The sequence below is a fragment of the Monodelphis domestica genome, chromosome 2 (assembly GCF_027887165.1).
Source record: "Monodelphis domestica isolate mMonDom1 chromosome 2, mMonDom1.pri, whole genome shotgun sequence".
NCBI lineage: Eukaryota > Metazoa > Chordata > Mammalia > Didelphimorphia > Didelphidae > Monodelphis > Monodelphis domestica.
Window position 1 is genome coordinate 157,829,337 of NC_077228.1, and position 22,969 is coordinate 157,852,305.

Genomic DNA, 22,969 nt, shown 5'->3' on the forward strand with positions numbered 1-22,969 from the left:
TCTAGTTTCTGCAAGTGAAAGAAGTCTGTGTTATTGAGATGGTGCTGTGTAGTATGAGTTTAGTTTTAGCACAGTCATACAGAGTGGTTGCTGAGGCAAAATGGTGGCCATCTGCTTTTGTAAAACTGACATTTGACTAAAGGACATTTCATCTATGTTGCTGAAATGGAAGTCAGTTCAAATTCTACTACGTAGTAACCAGCTTTTATTTTTCCTGGGCCATTAAAAAAAAGTCACAATATGAAACCCAATTCAATATTACAAAAATACCTTTGTGTTCTGCCTGACTTCTGGGACTGGTGGATACCATTTTGCTTTTGTAGCTCTAAGAAATTCCATAAAATAAAATGAAAAAAGATCTAGCACAAAGCCTGTTTAGGAGTTGCTATCATCATGTTGGATGTCATCAGAGTCCACAAATCAAGTGGGTTAAGGTATTTAAAACACTTGCTATAGAAGTGCTAGTTTGCTTGTTAATTATGGTTTTTGTTATTATTATTGTGCCTTTTTGTTCTCATTTACCTATGTGACCTTGGGTTAGTCTCTTAACTCTTTAGGACCTCATTTTCCTCATCTGCAAAATGAAGGGGTTGGACTAGGTGACTTCCAAAGGCCAAAATCTTTGATATCACTGGGAATAAAAAAATCTCTTTGTAAATGAAGTCTCAGCACAGTGTCTAACACGTAGTAGGCAATTGATAACCTCGATTGCCTTTTCCCTTCCCCTCCTCTTCCTCCAGCCTCTGAAAAGAATATCATTAGCAGTTAATTACACCCTAATATTAAAGGCTTCCGCTCTGGGGACCCCTGTCCCTGCTCTTACAACTCAATCAGCTGCTCACCTCTAGTAATGTTGCTTTTCTTTATACTCCCTCGCTCTCTTTAAATATTTATGGGCTCTGACTCACTGGGAAGACTCACTTTGATGCTAATGGTGCCATTTTTTTCTTGTCCACAATTTCTCTAGTATTTACTTCTGATTCACCCAGACTCTCTCCTTTCTTTTGGCTGAAGGTCACTTGGAGGCCTTTGCCCTCTGCTTTTCTCCCTTGAGCCATCACTCTGGTCCTAGCTGTCTTCCTTTGTTATCAGGTTTGTTTTTTGTTTTTGAAGCTAATAAACAATAGTGTACCTAGAGTGTACTGTGGCAAAGGTTCACCCTTGTCACTGAATCTGAATTCGGTATTGAAATTTTAATGCGCCTTCAAGCTCATTAAAACAAGATTCCCTCTCTACCTTTCAAGATGATTTATTAAGGAGATTGTGGATCATCAAATTGTCCCAAGTTCCTGTATACATACAGCACTGTGCTGGAAAGGAGTAAGAAAAACAAGGTGGACTTTGCCGTCTACGGATGACCACATGAAGGTATAGATTGTTTTGGATAGCTTTGACATAGGAGGAATAAAACCAAATTACCCAAACCCTGTAATAATCGCAATGTGCAGTAGTCATCTTTTTTGGGAGGCATGGGGATAAGCTACCACACTCAGCAATCTCTTTTCTATCCTTAGAAAAGAAAAGGAAAAAAAACCAATATTTTTTGTTGGAAATTAAAGTGAATATCAAAAAGAACCTTTTTTTGAGGATGAAGCGGGGATTGTGGTGTGGTGGCAAGTATACTGGGGTTGGACATCTGGAGGCCATTCCCAGTGCTGTCACTTATTGCTTTTGTAATCTTGGTCAAAGTCATTCTTCATCTTTGGACTTTGGTTAACTCATATGTAAAATAGATGCCCTCCAGGGGTCATTTTCAGCTCCAAACCTATGATCTTGTGATTAATTAGGATAAGATATTGGGGGGGGGTGCAATTAGTGTTAAAAACACTGTTACTATAAAACAGAAACTACTTCTTTGCTAAAAACAAATGCCAAGTTTTATAATCATAGAAGTGTGTCTGGTTTTTGTTTTTACTGCCTTATGTGATCAAGTCTTTATTTAGCCAGGTCTGTAATGCAAATAAGGGAAATGAAGATGACTTCTCTTTTGATTTTCTTGGCCTTTTCTTGAGTAAGTTGTCTTGTATTTTCCTGATCTTAGAAATGTAAATGGTTTAAAACCTGAGGGACCCAGAATTCATTAACCTGGAGCCCTCTTAGGAGTTTCTGTTTGCAGAAGGGGTGGATGAGGGGTTCTGGTTGTACAAAGTGAAGTTTCTCACATTCTCATTTGAGAATGGAAGCAAATTTCTGAAATCACCATTTTCTTTCTGCTTTGTCTTATTTTTGAACAAGTTTCTTAGTTTTTCAATGGCTTTTGACTCACCTTTCCCTCTCTCCCGCCCCTCTCCCCATCCCTAAATGGAACTGATGTGAAATTGTGAGAGAGCTCTTGGGTGGCCAGGTCCCTTCCTGTAACACTCTTCACAAGAAAATTGGTGCCAAGGCAGCCCTTTAGTTTTACCTTGCTAGGAACTTGGAATAGCAGTTCTTTGGAGTTGTCTCTCAGAGCTCTTTGTTGTTTTTAGATGTAAATGAAATTTTTAAATATTAGGGCTTCTTCATCAAAAAAGAGAAAATAGACTCTCATCAGAAGGAGCAGATGCTGGGGAAAACATTCAGAAACCACCTTGTCTTAATTAGGCTCTAGTCTCTGATGGAAGCTCTACTCATATCTCTGGATACTTCGACATTAGATAGAGAGTGATTTTGTACCCATATCCTGTGAAATCTACCTGAACAGTTTCCCTAAATGCTTAAGAGGTTCTTTATCTCATAGGTTTAAGGTTGCATAAATAACTGTTATGTCAACTTATGTAATTCCATATCTCTTTTTGAATGGATATCAGATCACCAAGTCAACTTTGAAATATATTTAAAGAAAATTATTATGTAATTGAAGTTGTAATATATTTTTCTTAAAAATACAGATTATATTAGACATTTTATGAAAAGGTTTTGTTTAGAAATATCCCTTGCTCCGGAACAACTTGGAGGGATCTGTGAGAAAAAACACTATCCACATTCAGAGGAAAAACTGTGGGAGCAGAAACACAGAGGAAAAACAACTACTTGATTATATGGGTTGAGGGGATATGGCTGGGGATGTAGACTAAATGAGCATCCTAATGCAGAACGCCAACAACATGGAAATAGGTTGTGATCAAGGACATATGTAATACCCAGTGAAATTGTATGTCAGTTATGGGAAAGGTGGGTGTAGGGGAGGGAGGGAAAAATATGATTCTTATAATCAAGGAATAATGTTATAAATTAACTAAATAAATTAATTTAAATTAAAATAAAAAATAAAATGGTAAAGAAAAAAGAAATGTCCCTAGTATTTTTCTATTAGATAACTAGCAAGTAGATTCCTTCTTTTTTCATCTATTTTTTTTCCCTTTGGGAAAATAAAAATTTGAAAAACAATCCCTCCCCTCCCCCCGAATTTTAATTTACCTGGAATTTACAAAAGCAATGATTCTGTCAGTTTTCCTGTGAAACAGATAAACTGATGTCATAGTCTAGACCTCTATCTTTACTTATACATATTATTAAATTATACTTGGTTATTGATAACTTTCTTTGAGTTGGAAAGAGAAAGCATATGGTACCATGGGAAACAATCTGGATTTGGAACTGAATGACCTTGATATTTAGATCTTAGGTCTTGTATAAATTACTTAAAATCTCTGGACATTGGTTTCTTTAGCTGTAGGATAAAGAGGTTCAATTGCACAATACATTTCCAAGGTTTTTTTTTTTTCCCTAGCTCCAGACCTATCACCCTAAGGGGCAATGGATTATAGGGCAGCTGTCTACTTGCCTTTTCAGTAAGACTAATTTTTGTTTGTCATTCTATTTGAACTAATGTTAGCTGTGTATTTTTGTGATCAATTAGGTTAGAATCCGATTTAAGCAATTTACATTGAAATTAACATTTTAACCCATAGGGTATATTTGCTCCAAAGAACTGTTCATTGTTGTTGTTGTTCTGTTTTGTTTTATTTTGGTTTGGAGTTAGGCAAAATTTGGCATTATAGGTGAACCAATGATAAAAATATTTTTGTTACAGATGTTATTTTTCCTGTTTGCTGTCATCTGAAGTTAAAAGTAGTATAAATTATTTATCCTAAATATGAGTATATTTCGTTGGAGTCATTTCTGTAACAAAAACAAACATCACTAATTAATGTGATAACATGTTTATTGATTGTTTTGGGTAATGTTGACATTTTCTAGACACTTTCCTAGAAACTGAAGGTAAAAAAATCTTGTGGTTAATGTTGATTCAACTGAAAATTGTTTTGTATTTTTGTCTTGCACACAGTAGTCACTGAAAAATATTTATTGAATTAATGAAATTCTGTAAGATGATTTGCAAAATCTCTATTATCTTGGTGTTTCGCTTTCTTATTTTAAGTTAAAAATGTTAATTTATGTTATAGTTGGTAAACATATCTTTCTGTTTAAACTTACTTCCTTTTGTTCTATAGGCAGAGTGACAAGGAGGCAAGCCAAATATTTTAATAGAGGAAAAACAGGACATTTTTATTTTGATAATTACATACACAAATGTATAATGTACAAAACCCTTTCACTTAGACATCCATTGTTGGAAATTATTTCCTTATTGTCATTTTAATAAAAATAATTAAATCTCTTTTTAGCATGTTAGAGATAAAATTAAACTGAAAAACTCTATGGTATGCATGGGAACAATATTAAACTTGCCAATGCAACAGCTGCAAGACTGGGGAAAACAGAAGACACTGTTAGAATACAGATCGTATTTCGGGAAAGAAAACATACGCACATGTGCAATGGTGTCAGGATATGTGTGTATTGTATAAATATAGTGTGGTACTTAAAATCAGTAATTGTCACAGTCCTCATTAGACAAGAAGTAAGTTGGACAAGAACTCTATGCTTTATCTTGAAAATGAATGACAGTAACTCTTTTTTACAAGGTATTGTGCAGATGCCTTAATAGAAGATCTAGATTTTGAGAAGTTAACAAAAGATAGTTAAGCTAGAGTGATTTTAAAAAAATAGAGATGTAAACATTTCACTTGAATCCCTTTGTTTCCACTGTATTTTCCCTGGCATGGCCCATTCCTTTTCTTATCCTTGGCACCTTTTGGTTGAGTAAGCTCCTTGAAGGCAAGGGACTATTTTGTTTTCATCTTTTTATCCCTAGTGCCTTCTAGGTAGTAAATACTTCATAAATCTCATTGAATTGAACCCAAAAATTCCCTTGTTAAGGCAGTGATCTTCCAATCCGTGTATTTTATTATTTTCGTGCCTTTTTCTGCTAGATGCTCTTGGGCCACATCTAATAACATGCCTACTAGAAGGTAGGCAGGGAGTTTTGGAAGAATGTGTGTCCTTGTAACGGGGCCATTTGCTTCTCTTTTTCAGCAGGTCAGGAATAGAATGCTTTCGGGGTAACGATGAGACACCTCACTTTAGTGATCTCTCTTGTCCTCCGAGTCAATAGGCATTTAGGAAGCAATTTTAGCACACCTGGACTGCACTAAGTGCTGAGTGTAGGAGTACAAAGGAACAAAAGGTACCTACTGTCAAGGAGCTTCTGCTCCAGTGTGAGAAGTTAATCCATAAAAGAAGCTGAAATGGTGATAGGGAGGTGGGGAACGTCCTGGTGCTCCATGGGCAAGAGGAAGAAAGCAGTCTGCTGAGTCAGGGGCAGAGTACAGGAAACTACGCCTGCTGGACCCTACCCTGCTTTGTGACTCTTCATCGTGTCCCCCTATAAAGCCCACGTAGACCACCGACCTAAAACCATTGGAAGCTTTTTATGCCATTTTTACACTGCGTGGGTGTCGGTGGAATGCTCTGACTGACTCCAGCTTATCTCACTGGGCAGCCCACTTGAAGTGACACTTTTGCGCTGCCCCCTCCCCATCCACCCCACCAAAATATCTGGGGATAATTTATTTCCTATGAGCAGTTTGTGTACTGAGCTCTGCCCGCCGCTGGTCAAGATTATAAAGCTTTGATGAAGCAAAAAACAGTGTCTGTTCTTCTGGAGATTAGGAGAGCATGACACATGTGACAGATCCTGTGCTTTACTAGATCTAAATGATCATCTGTGTGGGTCCTTTTTCTTTCCATTGGTGCCAATCCCCCCCCCCTCCCATCCCCCAGTACCTTTGGATCTTGTTCATATTGTTCTGTAACTCTCCCTGGAAGCTATAGCCAAGGAGTGTTCTCCTCTGACTCCATAGAAAACCCTTCTCCCCAGCTATCATTCCTTCATGCTTGTTCCCTCCTCTCCTGAGAGGAGCTAAGCTTCTTCAGGGTAAGGGGCTTTGCTTGCGACATGCAGAGGGTTTAAGGAATAACTTTTTCATCCATTCATTCTCTGTGGGAGGTGGGCATTGGGGAAGGTCATCCCTAACTGGGGCTCGTTTCCCTTTGATGCTGTGTGTTAACTTAGTATGACGTTTTAGTGCAGGGTAGATGATTGCCTTTCGCGGCTGCTGATAGCATCCATTTCTTGGCTACTTTGGATTCTAGGGAAGGCGGACACAGAGAAGAAGATAAAGGCTCCTGTCCTCAAGAAGCTCATCTTCAAGTTCAGTTTTACAAACGTTGTCATACAGCATCTTTGTGGCAAAAGAACTCGGCTAGGTTTCACGGATGAAAATACTCCCCATAGGTCTGACGCACATTCTAGCCTAATGGGAAGGAAGAGGAAAATTATTATAATTCAGAGGATCACAGGCTAATAATAGCCAGTATTCATACAGTGTTTTAAGATTTGCAAAACACATTGCAAGTATTATCTCTTTGATCCTCACAACAACCTCCAGAAAGGTGGCTGCTGTTGCTATCCCCATTTTATAGTTGAGGAAACGGAGGCTCACAAGTTAAGTGACTTGCCCATGGTCACACAGCTAGTAAATATCTGAGTCTGGGATTTGGGCTCAGATCTTCTTGCCTCTAAAGTTGGAAGGAAACTTAGAAGATGTCTGACACAACCTCTTCATTTTGCAAAAGGGGAAGCTCAGGTTGAGATCACACAGGGGGCACTTAATCAAAGCAGGGACCCATATCTTTCATCTAGGTAAATTGTTCAACTATGAAAAATAGGAGAGGTGTGCTGGGGAATCTATTGTAGACATAGGTGAATGTATCATGTGTATGTATGAACACATCCATAAAAAGGAATGCATTGATATTATCTTTCTGCAATTTTAAGTTGAAATATACATCATATGTTTTTTTTTTAATATTGGAAAGGAATTTTTATTTAGGTAGGGGTTGGATTTGATGGCCACTTGTAATCCTTCTAAGGAAGATTCATTTCCTGAGTTCAAATCTTATCTCAGAAACTTATCAACTAGGTACCTGGGTAAGCCCCTTAATGGTTTGCCCATCAGCTGGCAAACAAATATTTTTTAATCTCTCACTTTGTGCCCAGCACTGTGCTAAGTGCTAGGAGTGAAAAAAGGTACAAGAAAAGCAAAAATATTTCCTGTCTTTAAAGAACTTACTTCTTAATAGAGGAGACAATATATAAAGAAACAGGTATATAGTAGTAGTCTCTCGGTAACCGAGAATGACGATTGTCTTTGTGTGTTTTTGTGCACAAAGACACTTGTGCATGAAGATTTAAGTGGAAAAGCTGATGCACAGAGACAGTCCCACTCTCTCGGCGTTGGAAGCCTGGGTCCAGTGGCATGAAAAGTCATTACATCTGGAGACTTCCTCAGCTGCATTGGATGGCCATGTTGCCTTTTGTGCTTCAACACGCCCTAAGCACTCCACAGTGCTTTGCTGCGTCGCCCTCTCAGCCGTTGAACCTTCTTGTTGGTTTCTTCCGCCTATTCCACCGAAGTAGTCTTCACATGCTGGGTGAGCAAAGCCCTAGTTCACCAGGGGTTCACTTGGTCCACGACGACCCACTGGCTACCCTCACAAGTTTTAGCCGGCCTGTCGAAGTCGTTGCCCGGGGTGTGGCCACTGCCACATGCTAGCAGCTACTGGGAGCCACAAGTGAGAGCTGGGTGTCAGGTGGGGGTCAGAGGCTGGAGAGCTGCCCTAGGAGGGCACGACAAGCCCTCCATACCAGAGATACTACCCCTCCCTGAGCACCCCATACACCCATGAAATATATAAAAAGTAAATGTAAGTTGATCATAGAAGTGAAGGCTTAACTGATATACTGTGGTACAATTGAATATAATAGACTTCTCTACCAGCAGCAATGCAATGATCCAGGACAATTCTGAGGGACTTAACATCATATTTTTTTGAGAGGGAAAGATGCTTAGATTTTTAAAAAAGAAAACTCCAGGATGCCAATGCTTTATATAATATATGTGGTAGAAATACAATGTAACATAATATGACATAACAACATAACATAGCATAACATAAGACAATGTGGTGCAATGCCAGGCAATGCAGTATAAGATAGTGGAACTTGAAATAATGGGTTTAACATCAGAAGTCCTAGGTTCAGATAATGCTCCATTATGGTATTTGATATGACCTTTAACCTTCCTGGTTCTCAGGTTCTCCATCTTTAAAATGTGGGGTCTGGATTAAATGGTTCAGAATGTTTCCTCAAGCTTTAAATCTTTTGGAGTCTCATGGTTTGAATACCGAATTGTGTGCTTTTATCTTTGCCAATTCTGCTGCACTGAAATATTCAAGAAGGTTGAAGATGGACTTTCTAGGGTGGTTATTGGCTCTTGGTGTTAGAAACTCACCATCAATCACCATTTCTGTCCCATCAAAGCATTGATTAAAATGCTCACTTGAAAAATCACTTTGAATGTAACTTGGTGTGCACGCATATGTGTTGTGAGAATGTAAAATTTTCTTGAACTCAGGAACTTTTTTTTTTCATGCTTAGTGCCTTTTATATAGGAGGCCCTTAAATGTTCAACTGGATTTTTTAGTTGCAGAGGCTTCTAGTCTGCCAGTTGTCAGAATGTAAAATATGATGCTTGAAAGTTGTCCCCTTAGATGGAGAGGGACTTGGACAGAAGGTAGACTTGTAAGTGGGAAAAAATAAAAGAATTGCTCATAGAATGGATTTCCATCCAAATACTGTTTATGAGTGTAGTTGTGCTGCTAAAAAAATTAACTTACTATTTTGTTAAGATGTGGAATATCTTATATTTCATATATACTCAAGATTTGGAATGAGGAAATTCATGGGGGCAAGCTAATTATTTTCCCCTCTTAGATACAATGCTCCATATGAATTGTAACCACCTAATCTTATGATATTATTACTGGCCACCCACCTTTTCACAAGTGGGAGAGAGCCCCGGGTCCCAAAGTTAGAACTTCCAGAAACACTCACTCTTTGAGTTAGGAAGAGGACAAAGAGACAGAGCCCAACAAATAGATGTTTTGGGGCCGTAGTTAGATGCAATCATTGGCCTTTTTAAATTTTATAACATAATGAGGAAAGATTCATTAGAGACCCCTGAATTTTAGATTATACCTTTAGCATATTCATGATGATTATTGGCATAATATTCATAACTGTATTTATTTTCCTGTTAACTTGAGTAATTACTCTGTAGAAAAACCTGGTGTTCCTGAAGTGGATTACATAATTAGTTCTCTAGGAAATTGGATACTTTACCCAAGGGATAAAGGTAATGTTACACATTGAGTGCAAATCTGATGTTCTGGGAAACCCAAGGGCTTTTCAGATTAAAACCTGGCATCCTCTTATATTAAACTCCCCTCCTTTCCCCATTTACATAGCCCCCCCTCAATTTGATTGACTCCCACATGAAGGAAGCAAAATTGTATTACCTCTGTCATGTCTCCAGTTAGTCACAGTTTGGATATATTAGAATGCCTTCTCAGATAGTAATTCTTTGGTTAAAACAGCATGAGGAGCCAGGAATTTTGAAAAGTGTACTTTTGGATGAATGAACTTTTCCTTTGTTCATCAATCATTGCTTTGCATGAGTTTCATCAGGGTTATAAACTGGTTCATTGTGGCTTGAGTAGAAGAGTTTTCTAATATTAGTTTTCCTGGTATTTCAGGACATGTAAATGACATTAGATCTAGCTAGTAACATTCCAGTTAGCCCAGTTAACAGATGATGATTGTTGTCTCCCACAGGAAGGGGAATAATATGTTTTATGTGTATGTTATTACCCCATTATTAGGCTTTGTTCTCCCCATACTCTTTTTGTTCTTCAGTCATTTTAGTGGTATCTAACTTGTTGTGGCCCCATCTCGGGTTTTCTTGGCAAAGATACTGGAGTGGTTTGCAATTTCCTACTCCAGCTCATTTTACAGATGAGGAAACTGAGGCAAACAGGGTGCCGTGCCTAACACCACACAACTGATAAGTGTCTGCGGCTGGATTTGAGCTCAGGAAATCGATTCTTCCTGACTTTAGGGACTTTACTCTATCCACTGTGCCATCTATCTATCTATCTATCTATCTATCTATCTATCTATCTATCTATCTATCTATCTATCTCTACTCTATATTACCATTAAAATAAATATTACAGATATCCTATTGCTAATTTCCTTCAGCAGATATATATACATTTATTGATTACTGATATTTCTCTGACCGACAATACTATTGCCTAATATCCTCGTATATGAAAAACTTTATTCATAGAGTCCTAGCATTAATCATAGATTTCTGTATGAATGAAAGACAGTGGTATTCCTGCCTTCACTCATTCTATTTGAAGTTGGTTACAGTTAGTGTTTTAAGATGATTTTTCAGATATTAATTTCTTGGGAGAAAGCATTGTTCAACAGGTATGTGCTTGTGTAAGGCCTTATACAAAACTAGGGAGACAAAAAAAAAGATAGAAACCTGCCATCAAAGACCTTAACAGCTCAAAAATAGCTCATCTTTATATGGTGCTTAAAAGTTTGTAAAATACTTTATGTATATTATCATGTCATATATTTAGGGTTCAGATGTTATCTCATACCCCACATTCTTCTGGAGGAAACAACCAGTAAATGTATACAAAGGTTGGGTAATAATTTATAGGAGGGAGGGCGTTGGGGCCAGGAAGGACCTTATGTGGTAGGTGGCCCCTGAGCTGATTTGGGGGGGCAGTAATGAAAACCATAGTTTGTCTAGAGCTATTGGGACCATGGGTGAGTCCCATAAGTCCTCTGCACCTTCATTTCCACACCTAAAAATCCTAGGTTGGGACCAGGACAATCAGGACTATCAGTTCCCAATCTGTGATCCAATTCACACATATATTACTGTACCCCAAGTATGGATTTCTGTGTGCTTAGGATCTTCATCATGACTTTTTTCTATAAGCCCAGTCTTTGATTTGTTCATTGGAATACTGTTATTCTTTGACAAACTGCTGCCTACTAAGGGAGGGTAGAAAGCTTCATGGCTAATTTTGTAGTCAGACAACATTAGCATAACTTCATCCTGCTTTACATTGTGTTTCATAATTTCCATTTGAATTACCAGACCATAGGATCATGGGTTTAACATTGGAATGGACTTTCATTTTACAGATGGTGGGGCTGAGAAGCAGAGGGGACAAGGCCATGCCATGGTTCTTTTTTTTTTTTTTTGACTCCAGATCTTCTCTCATTTAGCTGACCACTTAATTCTTTACCTCAAAGAAGATTTAGACCTTCTATTATTTGTAGTGCAATTTATCTCTCTACTTTACCTCAGTGCACTTATCTTTATGGTCCTCCTTTCCTCCAGTCTCTGATTACTGAAGTCATTGATCTCCCTCTCTCTCTACTGAAATATTAACAATGCTTACAATAATACTATGATACTCTCTCTCTCTCTCTCTCTCTCTCTCTCTCTCTCTCTCTCTCTCTCTCTCTCTCTCTCTCTCTCTCTCTCTCTCATAAAAACTCCTTCCACAAATCTGCAACTTGTTTTACTATTTATTGTTATTACTACTATTTTAACTATCTTACTGATTGTTTGGAGGGTACTCAGAGATCCCAGAACTGATCTGTGTGGGGTGAAAACAGAATTTGAACCCAGGTCTTCTAGACTCCAAGGATGGGTTTCTATTATACTACAATGTTTTGCCTCTAATTTTGTCTTTTTATTGTTCTGTACTTAATGTGTTTGTCTTCTTTTTATAAGGATGCTAAGCTCAAGAGCAGGTGACTGTGTCATATTCTGTGCCACAATGCACTGAGTAGGCACTTATCCTCAACAAATAATTGTTTGGTACTCCTTAAGTCCAAATTAATTTGTACTCTATAAGCTATAGATGTTAACTAAAGTGTATATGTCTGTTTTCCTAAATGAGAGATTATAAACTCCCTCAAAGCCTAGGTACACAGAGAATCATTGGTAGAATTTGATTCCTGTGATTTTTTGTCATGACTGGACAGAACAGACTTTGTATTACATTTTTTACTACAAGGAAGATTTATAAAGTATGTTGTCTCTTGTTTGAAGATGATTAGTTATTTAAAACCTAGAATTAAGTGAAAAGTGATCAGATGGTGAGGGTAGAAGTCAGAGAGAATGGGAGCCTTCAGAAAAAAATTTTCCCCCCTCAAAGGAGTAGATGAGCCTTTGGTTTTTAGCTGTAGTTAAGATTTTTAAGAAGAGAGGGATATATCCCCACCAAAATGAGGTTATATTGTTTATCCAGTTGGCTAGAATGGTCCAGAGCCTTGGAAAACTGTAGTGGATTTTGAGAATCCTGAGAGCCGCCAACCACAATTTATTAATCTAAATCATACTAGCCTTATTCAGCCCTCAAGAGTTAGTCAAGCTGCCAGGTCTGCTGGAAGACAAAGATAGCCTTTTCGTTTTGGTGATTAGAGTATTCTTAGCAAGTCTGCTGCATTTATCAGTTTTGTTCAGAATGTGGTTGCTGATTTATTTTTTTCTATATGTGTTGGTGGTTTCAGGAGGGGGGAAAAGTCTCACTTACAGAGTTTTAATAATTTAGATTTAAAAATCCTGTCCAGAAATCTAGCTTGGCTCTCTTTAGCAAAAAACATTTACTACTTCAAAGAAGCCAAATGCCATTTAGCAAAGTTGAGTGGAATATGATACAGAATCTTTTAAATATCTGATAAAGAAGACATTCATGAAAGTTTTAATGTAAATTTATAAGAAACAACAGCATATAAGTTTATGTAAAAAGGTAGAAACTGAGCTATGAACACTAATATGGTACATATATAGATATAAAAACTTGTAACTGTTTGAATGGACATGTTTTGTTGTATTTCTTTAGGCTTTAATAGAATGTGATAATACTAATTTGTTTTCTAAAAGCTTTTTCAATGAGAAATTATATCAAATGGATATAAGCAGTGTGTTTTTTATTTAAGATGATTAGATTAATCTACTTAGATTAGATTAATCTAATTAATTAGATGTTTTATCTCTTAAAAGAAATATAAGAAAGAATAAGCAACGCTTTCTAGATTAAACAAGTTTTTTGACAAAATTCATTAGTCTTAATGGAAAGCCTTTTTAAAAGAAACTGTTGTTTTGGAAGATTTTGGCACTTTGTACACATAGCCTTTTGTAAGGCTGACATAATTGGAGATAGTCCCTTTAGGGTAGTTAGTAAAGGAATGATAAATTTCTGGGAATTTCAGTGAAAATATAAATCTTCAGGTAAAAAAAAATGCAACTTCATTGTGAGTTATATTTGTGGGCCATCAGTTAATTTCCTTTATATTGAATTGAATGGATGAAAGGATAGGAAGAATTGCATTTTCCCTATCTTACTTATGTTGTTTTTTTCTTCTGCTCATCCCTATATTGCTTAACTACTCCGAGCCAAACCTATGGCCATGTTCATTGATGTCAACATGAGTTTATAAGGAGTAGATTTGGTGTTGGAAGGGGTCTTAGAGATTATCTCTTGTAATGTGTTCATTTGCAAATGAGGGAAACAGCTTTGGAAATGTTCAGTGGCTTGCCCAAAGGAATACAGGTAGCAGGCAGCAGAGTTTTGAACCCAAGTCCTCTAATTATACATCCAAAGCTCTTCTACTCTATTGACTCCTTGAAGAGTTGAGACATCCTTAAAATAATTAATACTTTTATGGCATGGATTAGTCAGAAAGTCTTTGCAACCATTTCATGCAGCCTATTTCTCTTTGTTCCAAAGTGCTTATGAAGATGATGAATGCTTGTAAATGGTAGAATGTATCTTTGTGTGTGCATATTAATATAAGTGCTTTACAGATATTATCTCATTTGATCTCATAGCAACCTTGAGAAGCAGGAGCTATTATTATTTTCACTTTTATAATTGAGGAAACTGTAGCAAATGGGAGTTAAATGCCTATCATAGAGTCACACAATATCTAAGGTAGGATATTAGAAAAAAAGAAATCTCCATGACTGCATGCATGCAGCTCTGCATTTTTTTATTTATGCAATATATGTATGCAAAAACATCCTTTGAGTGAGTGTTTGAGGTCTAACAAGCTTAAGAAATCTAAATGTCCATATCATGAAATTTGGATGCACTTGTTCTTTCATTGTTCCCTCCAACAATAATGATGCACTTTCTTTTGCATTATTAAAACTCTGTTTTGTTCATTGTGATTCTTTTTGAACAGGGCAAGTTCTGCTATTGTTAATTAGGTAGATCCAGATGCAAGAGTGCCTAGGAATACAGTGGCTTTGCCTATTGCCTCTTTCTACCTAGGATGCAGAGCCATGAATCATACAATTCCCCTTAGGAAAATGATGGCTGCTTGCTTGTGCTAGACAGCAAGCATCATTCTCTCTGTCAGCAGAGAAAAGTACATTTCAAGACAGAGAGTATGAATTAAACCTTCTGGCTAATATCCTCTTGAGTATTCTTGGAAAACAGAGCTGTTTTAAATGGAGCACAGGGAATAAGTAGGTGGTAGAGTCTGATTTTTTGACATGTTCAAATAAAAGCATATATAAACACAATACGGCAGTTTGCTCTGGTTCAGTGTTAAAATCATGTCTGCTTCTGTCTGCCCAAGACTCGGGACCTGAGAGACGCAGACTGAAGTGAAAATCTATATAGTCTGGTCTGTTAGTGAGATGGGAGGAACAATGGAGTCCAAGAACTTTTCTAATTTTAGCTCCTGATCATTTTAGATGCAGAGGCCAACTTCTTTAAGTCAGACTCAGTTGTCCTTTATGTAAAATGTACTCATGATGTCCTACCTGATGCCCTACAGATCTGTTGACTTGCTTGTACGTGGAAATGGCAGTATCCTATAATAAAAAGCATCTATGAGATTTCAAAGAATGAGCTCTTCATGGGCTCACTCAGCTATGATTGCGAGTAGCAGAGGGATCCGTTTGAGTGGTCAGAGTCCGCTCAGCCAATGTTTCTTATGTGCCAGGGGATGCCCAGAGAGGCAAGGACGGACCTTGTTCTTGAGGAGCCCAGCATCTAATGGGGGAGACAAAAATGTTGACAATAATATACAAACTACATAGTGGATGAATTGGAGAGAGAAGGCACTAAAATGAAGGGGGGCCAGAAATGCTTGGAATTGGGAGATGTATGTGAGGAATAGCCTGGGAGCCAGTGTTCCTCAGCACCGGACAGAGCAGCCTGCTGGGAACGAGTGAGGGTGAAATGTTCTGTTCTTCCTCAGAGACACCAGCAGTAGGAGATATGATTGGGTGGTGGGGGTGGTTCTTTCAAGTAACCTTTCATACATAAAGCATTAGGCAGGCAAGTGAGAGTTTGGATGCAACAGTATTCACACAGTTCACTTTAAATGATACAAATCTTCCTGATTGTTGGGGAAACTTCAGGACACAACAATACACTAAATTTTTGCTTGGCAACCATCATTTATTTCCAGTCTTTCATTCACCTCCCATCTTCCACTCCATTCTGGAATGACTCATGGTGAGCAAAGTGTGGCATGTGAGACTTCCCTTTGGAGGGTATAAAGTAACTATTTGGCTTGTCAGTGATTTTTTGAGTGCCCCCTTGTAGGTTAGACACCATGGTGGGATAGAGGGATGAACAAGGCACTGCTAATTTGTATCCTCAAGTTTTTAGTGCTTTGGGAGAGCCAAGAAACAATTCTTACCCTGTGAGCAATCCTTGATTATAGGAAGTGAGACAGGGACATATAACTAGTACATAAATCCAAGTAGGATGTGATCTGAGGTGGAGAGTAGCAAGCAGAATGCTAATCCAGGAATGGAGGGAGGGATACCTCATTTCATGGGGGAGGTGGCAGAATCAGAGAAGGTTTCATTCATGGAGGGGACAGTATTTGAGCTTAGCCTTAAAAGATGGGTGGAGTTTAATGATGCCCTATGATTCCTTTTATGACCCACCCAAAGAGAATTTTCCTTTTGAGAAGAATGAGTTACCATTAATATGGTTCTTGATGGGGGAAGGGACAAGCCAATGGTGCCTTTAGAAGAGGAATCATGTAGTCTTCTGTTTTCTTATTTTAAGGCAGAACAGCATAGCTTCAGATAGGTGGGTGTCCTCTTGTAGGAAATTTCTATGTATTATGCTTTTTGAATCTTCTATGGAAACTTGTTCCATTATTTAAAAACCCAGGAGGGTTTTCTTTTATCCAAGGGAGCCGAAAACAGAAATTGGCTTGGCCAGGTCATGCGTGCCATCATTTTTAGTAGGCAAAGGTAGGTTTCATTTATTTTGTCCATCTGATGGAATGTGGGGATTTGGAACACACACACACACACACACACACACACACACACACACACACACACACACCCTTGGGGGGTTGACTTTTGTCATAAAATAAGGTGAAAGGCAAAGCCCTCAGTGTATGTATGAGTTACATGAGATTCTTCAAATACAGTGACTTGAGAAATTCTATTTTCTAACCCTAAAAGGCACATTAGCACTATGCATTATAGAGTCATATTTGTTACCATTGGATAAAATGTATTAAGTACTGACTTTAGCTTATTTAGCTATCTTTATTGAATGTCTCTCTTCTCTTTTTTAATGTTTTTCTTTTCTTCTTTGAACATTCGTTTTTTTTTCCTTTTCAACATTTAAAAAAAATTGTCTCCTTTCCTTTCATTCCTCCCTCATTCATTGAGAAGGCCAGCAATATGATATCAGTTATACAAGTTAAAGTCATGCAAAATACATTTCCATATCAGCCATTGTTGGGCGGGTGCTTGAGTGGGTTGTAAGAAGCACCCCCCCCCAAACAACAAATAAACAAGAAAAATAAAGTGAAAAAATTATGCTTCAGTCTGCATTTAATGTTTGTCAGTTCCCTTTCTGGAGGGGAATATCATTTTGAATCACAGGTCCCTTGGATTTGATCATTTAAGCTCTCTATTATGAATCACATTGATTATAGTCTCTAAACACTACATATTGAGGTGTCTTAGATGGTATAATGGATAGAGAGCTGGTCCTCGAGCCAGGAAAACTTGAGTTCAAATATGTCCCAAGACTCTTCCTAGTAGGGTGACTGAAAAATGAAATAATAATACTATCTCCCACTCAAGGTTAATATGAGGATAAAAGAAAATGATATTTGTAAAGTATTTAATATGTCAGGCATATAATAGGTATTTTTAAAATGCTTGTTTCCTTTCCCCCTCTTTCTCTTTAGTCTGTCTTTAAGGGAATAAAGACAGTCCAAATACCTTTATTGACCTCAAAACATTAATGGGCCCATTCTCCAGAAGTAAGCAATATAATTTTAACTTCTTTGGGAAGTGGTGGAATATTAAGAGTTGGAAGAACCTTGAGAGGTTCATCCAACCTTCTGAAATGTCTCTGAGGAATGATCCTGCAAACTCTCTTGCATCTCATGTGGCAGAGAACTTTCTGCATCCCAAACCATTCCACAACTGGAAGGGCTCTGTGAAGATACACATTGACAACTTTGTTAAGTTTCCTTTAATTTCTAGCCATTGGTAAGTAATTGGGTTGTCTGGAGTCACGACAGATAAGTCTGATTCTTTCTCATCATAGCAGCTCTTCAGACGGTAGTAGGGTCAAAGTTTCCTCTGGTCAGGTTCCAGAGCCAATATGCTTTTAGACAGAATAGGCTCCTGTTGGACTGCCATGACTGTGTCTGCACCGTCTCTTTTTATTTTCAAGCACTAGCAGAAACCAGTAGATTAAAAGCAAAGGTATTAAGAAGTGAAGTATTATTGTTGATTGTGCGGCTTTTTAAAACACAGTATAGTGACTTAACACAGAACATGACTGTATTTATGTTTCATAGATAATAGATAAGATACAGAGAACATGTGAATAACAGTAAGAGAACTGATAAAAGGATGTATTTTTATTCTGTAATCTCCACAAGTGAAGGAGAAGTGTCTTGTCAAAAATTTGGGTTTCCCTCCATGCCAAAATGCTGTTCTGCTTTGATGTTTATATGTTTTAAGGTCTACAGATTACATTATGTAGAGTATCTGAATAGGTACTTGACAAATATTTGTCTGAGTTGAATCGAAGAAGTAGGAGTTTCTTTACAGAGCCTCTGCACAGGATTTTTTTGAGAGAATGAATTAATAGAAAAAACAATCAAGTATTTAACTACAAGCAAAACTTTGGAGAGACACAATGGAAAAAGTTGACAATTTCTGTTTTCAAGGAATTCATATATTCTGTTGTGGAGACCACACATAGAAAAAGTCTCATCTGCAGGTGGGATGGAAAGAACCCATAGTACTAAAATGCAGTGGCAAAGTAGGTGGTAATCCATCCTCTTTAATGTTGTTTTCATTGATGGCATCATAATAATTTTTGATATTGAGCTATTTGATAGTGTCTAGGCCTTTGGTGTTAAGAACTTTCTTTTCAGAGTCTTCAATACTTGTATTTGCAGTACAGAGTGGACAGTGTTTAAATGACAGTGTTTAAATGCAATTAGCTGGCTCGTTGAAAACGGCACCAAAACGTTACTAAAAAGGACGTTAACCAGAGACACTTATGTTTGTTTCTTTCCATTTCCCCTTTTTTCTGCTTTCTCCTTTCCTTCTATCCATTTTACCTCTATCATTTCCTCTGTTTTCTTTATAACATTTTATTTCATAATATTTTCTTTTTAGTATCTTGTGTTCTTATTTTTATTTTTAATTTATTTTCCATTTTTTATTTAGCATATATCTTGTGTTTTTATAGGGATAGTAATTAGCACTTTATTTTCTGGTGTAGTACACTCCGTGGCTAAGAAACTCCCTCTTCAGAGCATTTTTTTTGTTGTTGTTCTTTCATTTGCATTTTTGTGGTCACTTTTATATTATTTTTTTTCTGGTTTGGGTTACTTTATTTTGCATTAACTCATGGAAGTCTTTTTTTTATTCTTCTCAGAATTCTTTGTATTCAGTGTTTCTTACAGCATAGTAATATTCCATTATTTATGTTCCATAATTTGTTTAGCTATTTTCTAACTGATGGACCTCTACTTTGCTACCACAAAAAGTACTATCATGAACAATTTTGATGTATATTGAACCTTTCTTCTTGCGCATGACCTGCTTGGGATATTTGCCTAGCAGTAGGATCTCAATCTGAGTCAAAAGATATGGACATTTTAGTCACTCTGTTAGCATAATTATAAATTGCTTTCCTCAATGATTAGACTAATTCATAGTTCCACCAACAGTGTATTAGTGTGCCTGTCTTTCTGTAGGCCTGTCAGGGAGATTTTTCATTACTATGCTAGTCCATGGACTATCTGGCTTTGATAATCACAGCCTTCCATTTGAACACTTTAATTTACAGAAGGATAAAAGGTAGATAAGGAATACCATGGCTTGATAAGTCTTAGTTAACATTCTGTGTCAGTATTGTATGGTGAGGAAGGTTTACTTAATAATAAAGAAGAAATAATGCCAAGGTCAAAGAAATGCAGCAATTGCTTAGTGATTTATGTGAAAATCTACAATATTTCCAGTAGAAATTAAACTTGAATGGCCCAGCCTTTAGTTTGGCATTAAATTTGGGTTCTATTTGGCCAAGTAAGAGTAAAGTGAGAACTATTAAAATTGGGAAGAAGGTCTAATAGACAGATTTATGACTGTTGGTAACCTGTTTATTAGGTAAACTGGTAAAATCCTTACTGTGGTAGATTTGGTCTGGATCAGCTTCTAAAGAACATAAGGTTTTAGCTTTTGGGAATCCAGAGGGGTTTTGGGTGGACCCTGAACGAGAGATGGAGTTACTGACACTGCCAAGCTCTACAAATATTAATTTCAGCTATAAACCAGAGGGTAGAATTTATGTGTCCTGTGGAAACACTATGGATTAAATTGCTTACCCTCTCTGGGAGGGCAAAGGGGGTAGAATGTGGAATTCGAGGTATTAAAAAAATGATCGCCAAAAATTATATTTACATGTAAATGGGAGAAAATAAAACACAAACTTTCCTCAAAAAGGAAACACTGTGTTGATTTAATATTTTCAGCTTCTGCTTGTTTACGTAAAATTGCCCATGTAGAAGAAATGATAACTGTCTCCTACTGTGTTCAAAGGATGTGGTTCTCTAAATGGTCCCAAGAAGCCTTCTTCTCTGCCCTCTACCCACTCTAATTTCTTCATTTATATGGTGAAAGGCATCAATTGAAATTGACTTCCAAAGTCCATTCTAGCTGTAAATGTTTGAATTTTATGAAGAATGGCCTGAATCTCCAGAGTCCAGTCAAGAGCATTTATTAAGTATTTCCTATGGGACTGGCTTTGTACTAAGCACTAGAGATGCATGTACAAGGAAAAAGAAAGTCTATGTCTCTTTTTTGACAAATAGGGGAAGACAACACATAAAAGGGAGCCTGAAATCCAAGGGTTTGGTGGGGAGAAGGGGTTGGTGGTAGGTACCCAGGATGGCAATAAAGTCTAGAGTCAGAAGCAGAGCCTAGAGAGGAATGAAGGCTGGCCAGCCTAGGTTCTTCCCAGAAAGAACTTGCCAGTGAGAGAAAGGGACTGTGTGACCAGAGAAATGAGCCAGGGTGGGAAGCCACAAGCTTCGAAGGAGTGTAGCCGAATGCCATGGGGTTGTACCCCTAGTGGGGAAAGGTAAAAGCCTGATATGTCTTTCCTCAGATGGAAGTATAAATAGCATTTTCTGCTTCTTTATTTAGCCCCCAGGTAGGCAAAAAAGTGGCCCAAGAGATCCTTATGAAACCAAGCCTAGGGGATCTTAAAACCCAGTACAACTTCCCAGGATTCTAGGAGTAGGATAAAAATTCTGGCTGGGCTACCCACGCCCACACTACTTTTGTGACTTTGGGCTAATTTCCTTTTGAAATTGGACTCATGATCAGAGGCCCCTTACAACTCTAAATCTGTGCTGTTCTTACTTAAAAAAGACCTAGGACCAATTAGGATTCCTCTAACTTATATCTACAGCAATTTTTCCTCATCCAGGGCAATTTTAGGTTTGACTACTTAAGTCTTTAAACCAAAAGTTTCATCTGGGACCAGATGGGCCTCAGAACTTTAGGTAACTTGTTTTTGTGAAAATGATTCTTCTCTTTTCAGTTACAAAACTGGTGAATGAGAACTAGAGATGCTAATTTGCTATCATAAATAAATACTGAATAACAAACATCTTCATTTCCTTCCTTTCTGTAATAAACAAAATATATGATAGCAATAAACAAAACATAGTAAAAATTATAACTAGTACTATTAGAAATCAGGATAGCCTTCCATGACAGGGAAAAATAAAAGAGAAGAAAATGTTATACATAATTTGGGGTGGGGGAATAAAAAGTTGGCAGAGCCTCAAATATTTGGCAGCTTGTCCCCAAATTAGAAATGGAGACTCCAGATGATAGCAACTTGAACAACAATATTAAACCTGCTTCCAGACTCAGATAATTGAGGTCAGTCTGTCCTTATCCATACTTCTGTGTAAGTCCCACTGGCTGGAGTTGATTTCTCTGAGAGTTACATGCCAGTAACTTGGGGCACAATTTGGCCCAGAACTTATTAACTTTGGCAACAGCCCGGGTACCTTGTCACTCTGACAGAGTTATTGAAACTTAGATTAAATTATCTTCCCACTGCAAAACCCAAAGGTAGAGTATTTTGAGGGTTTGGTGTAGTCAAGAGAAAGGAGAGGTTCTTGAGTAAGTGTAATCTCTTTTATAGCCTTTTTTCCCTAAATGAATTCCTTTTTATGTTTTGGGTAATTGCGCCTTACATCCATGAGTTTAAGGATTATAGATTTAGAGCTGGGATGGGGCCTCGGAGGTCATTTAATTTGGCACTTTTCATTTTACAGTTGAACCACCTGAAGACCAGAGAGACAAGAGACTTGCCCAAGGCCACACAAGGTAGCGTTTGGGAGATCTGGGATGGGAATCCAGGCTCTCTTGACTCCAGATCCAGCAGCTTCTTCTTCCCACTGTACCACACTATACAAGGAAGCCTTGTGCTGCTGCATTAGAGCAGGTGTTATTCTTTCTGGAATCCTGGTGACTGAAGGGTTAATGCATGAAAAGCCTTCCAGAAAGGGAGCTGGTGGCAGTGGTGACAAGAATTATTCATCTGGGGGCTGTGTGTCCTGCCTGTACCTGTTCCCTTAACAAGAAGTCCTTTGTAGCAGATGCCACGGGCTGGACTGTGGATTCAATCATGCCTGCATTTGGCCTTTTCCCTGTTTGAGCAACTTGCCTCTTTCTGTTAGGAACAAATGAGGGCCCTTTCCCTCTACACAGGGGTGCCTTTCCATTCATGTATGAATATGAAGGAGGAAAGCGTTGGTTTCCCATTTTACCATCTTAAAGGTGTAATAGGAGAGTGAAGCTTATTATAATCATCTTGTTAATGATCTTATTTTTCAGCCCTTTCCATTGTTTCTGACTCTTCATGACCCCATCTGGGGTTTTCTGAGCGAAAATCCTGGAGTGCCTGGCCATTTCCTCATCTTATAGATGAGGAAACTGAGGCAAACAGGGTGAAATGACTTGCTTCAGGATCACACAGCTAGTAAGTGTCTGAAGCCATATTTGAACAGGCCACCACCTCACTGCCCCTCGAGGATGCAAGGATTTTATTTTATTTTGGTTTCATACTTCCTCTTGCCTTTCTTCTGTCAGTT

At 37.8% G+C, this 22,969-nt stretch overlaps 1 protein-coding gene across 10 annotated transcripts in view; it reads left to right on the forward strand.

Moving 5' to 3' along the window:
• SIPA1L2 (signal induced proliferation associated 1 like 2) overlaps nt 1-22,969 on the forward strand; it is a 274,744-nt gene that overhangs the window by 84,028 nt on the left and 167,747 nt on the right. For 3 of the 10 annotated variants that reach the window (XM_007481610.3, XM_056816130.1, XM_056816127.1), the window contains exon 3: nt 22,151-22,202. The exons of the other annotated variants lie outside the window; for them this stretch is intronic. The gene's annotated coding sequence lies outside the window, so the exon portion shown is untranslated. The remainder of the gene's footprint in view (nt 1-22,150; nt 22,203-22,969) is intronic. 10 annotated transcript variants of the gene reach the window in all.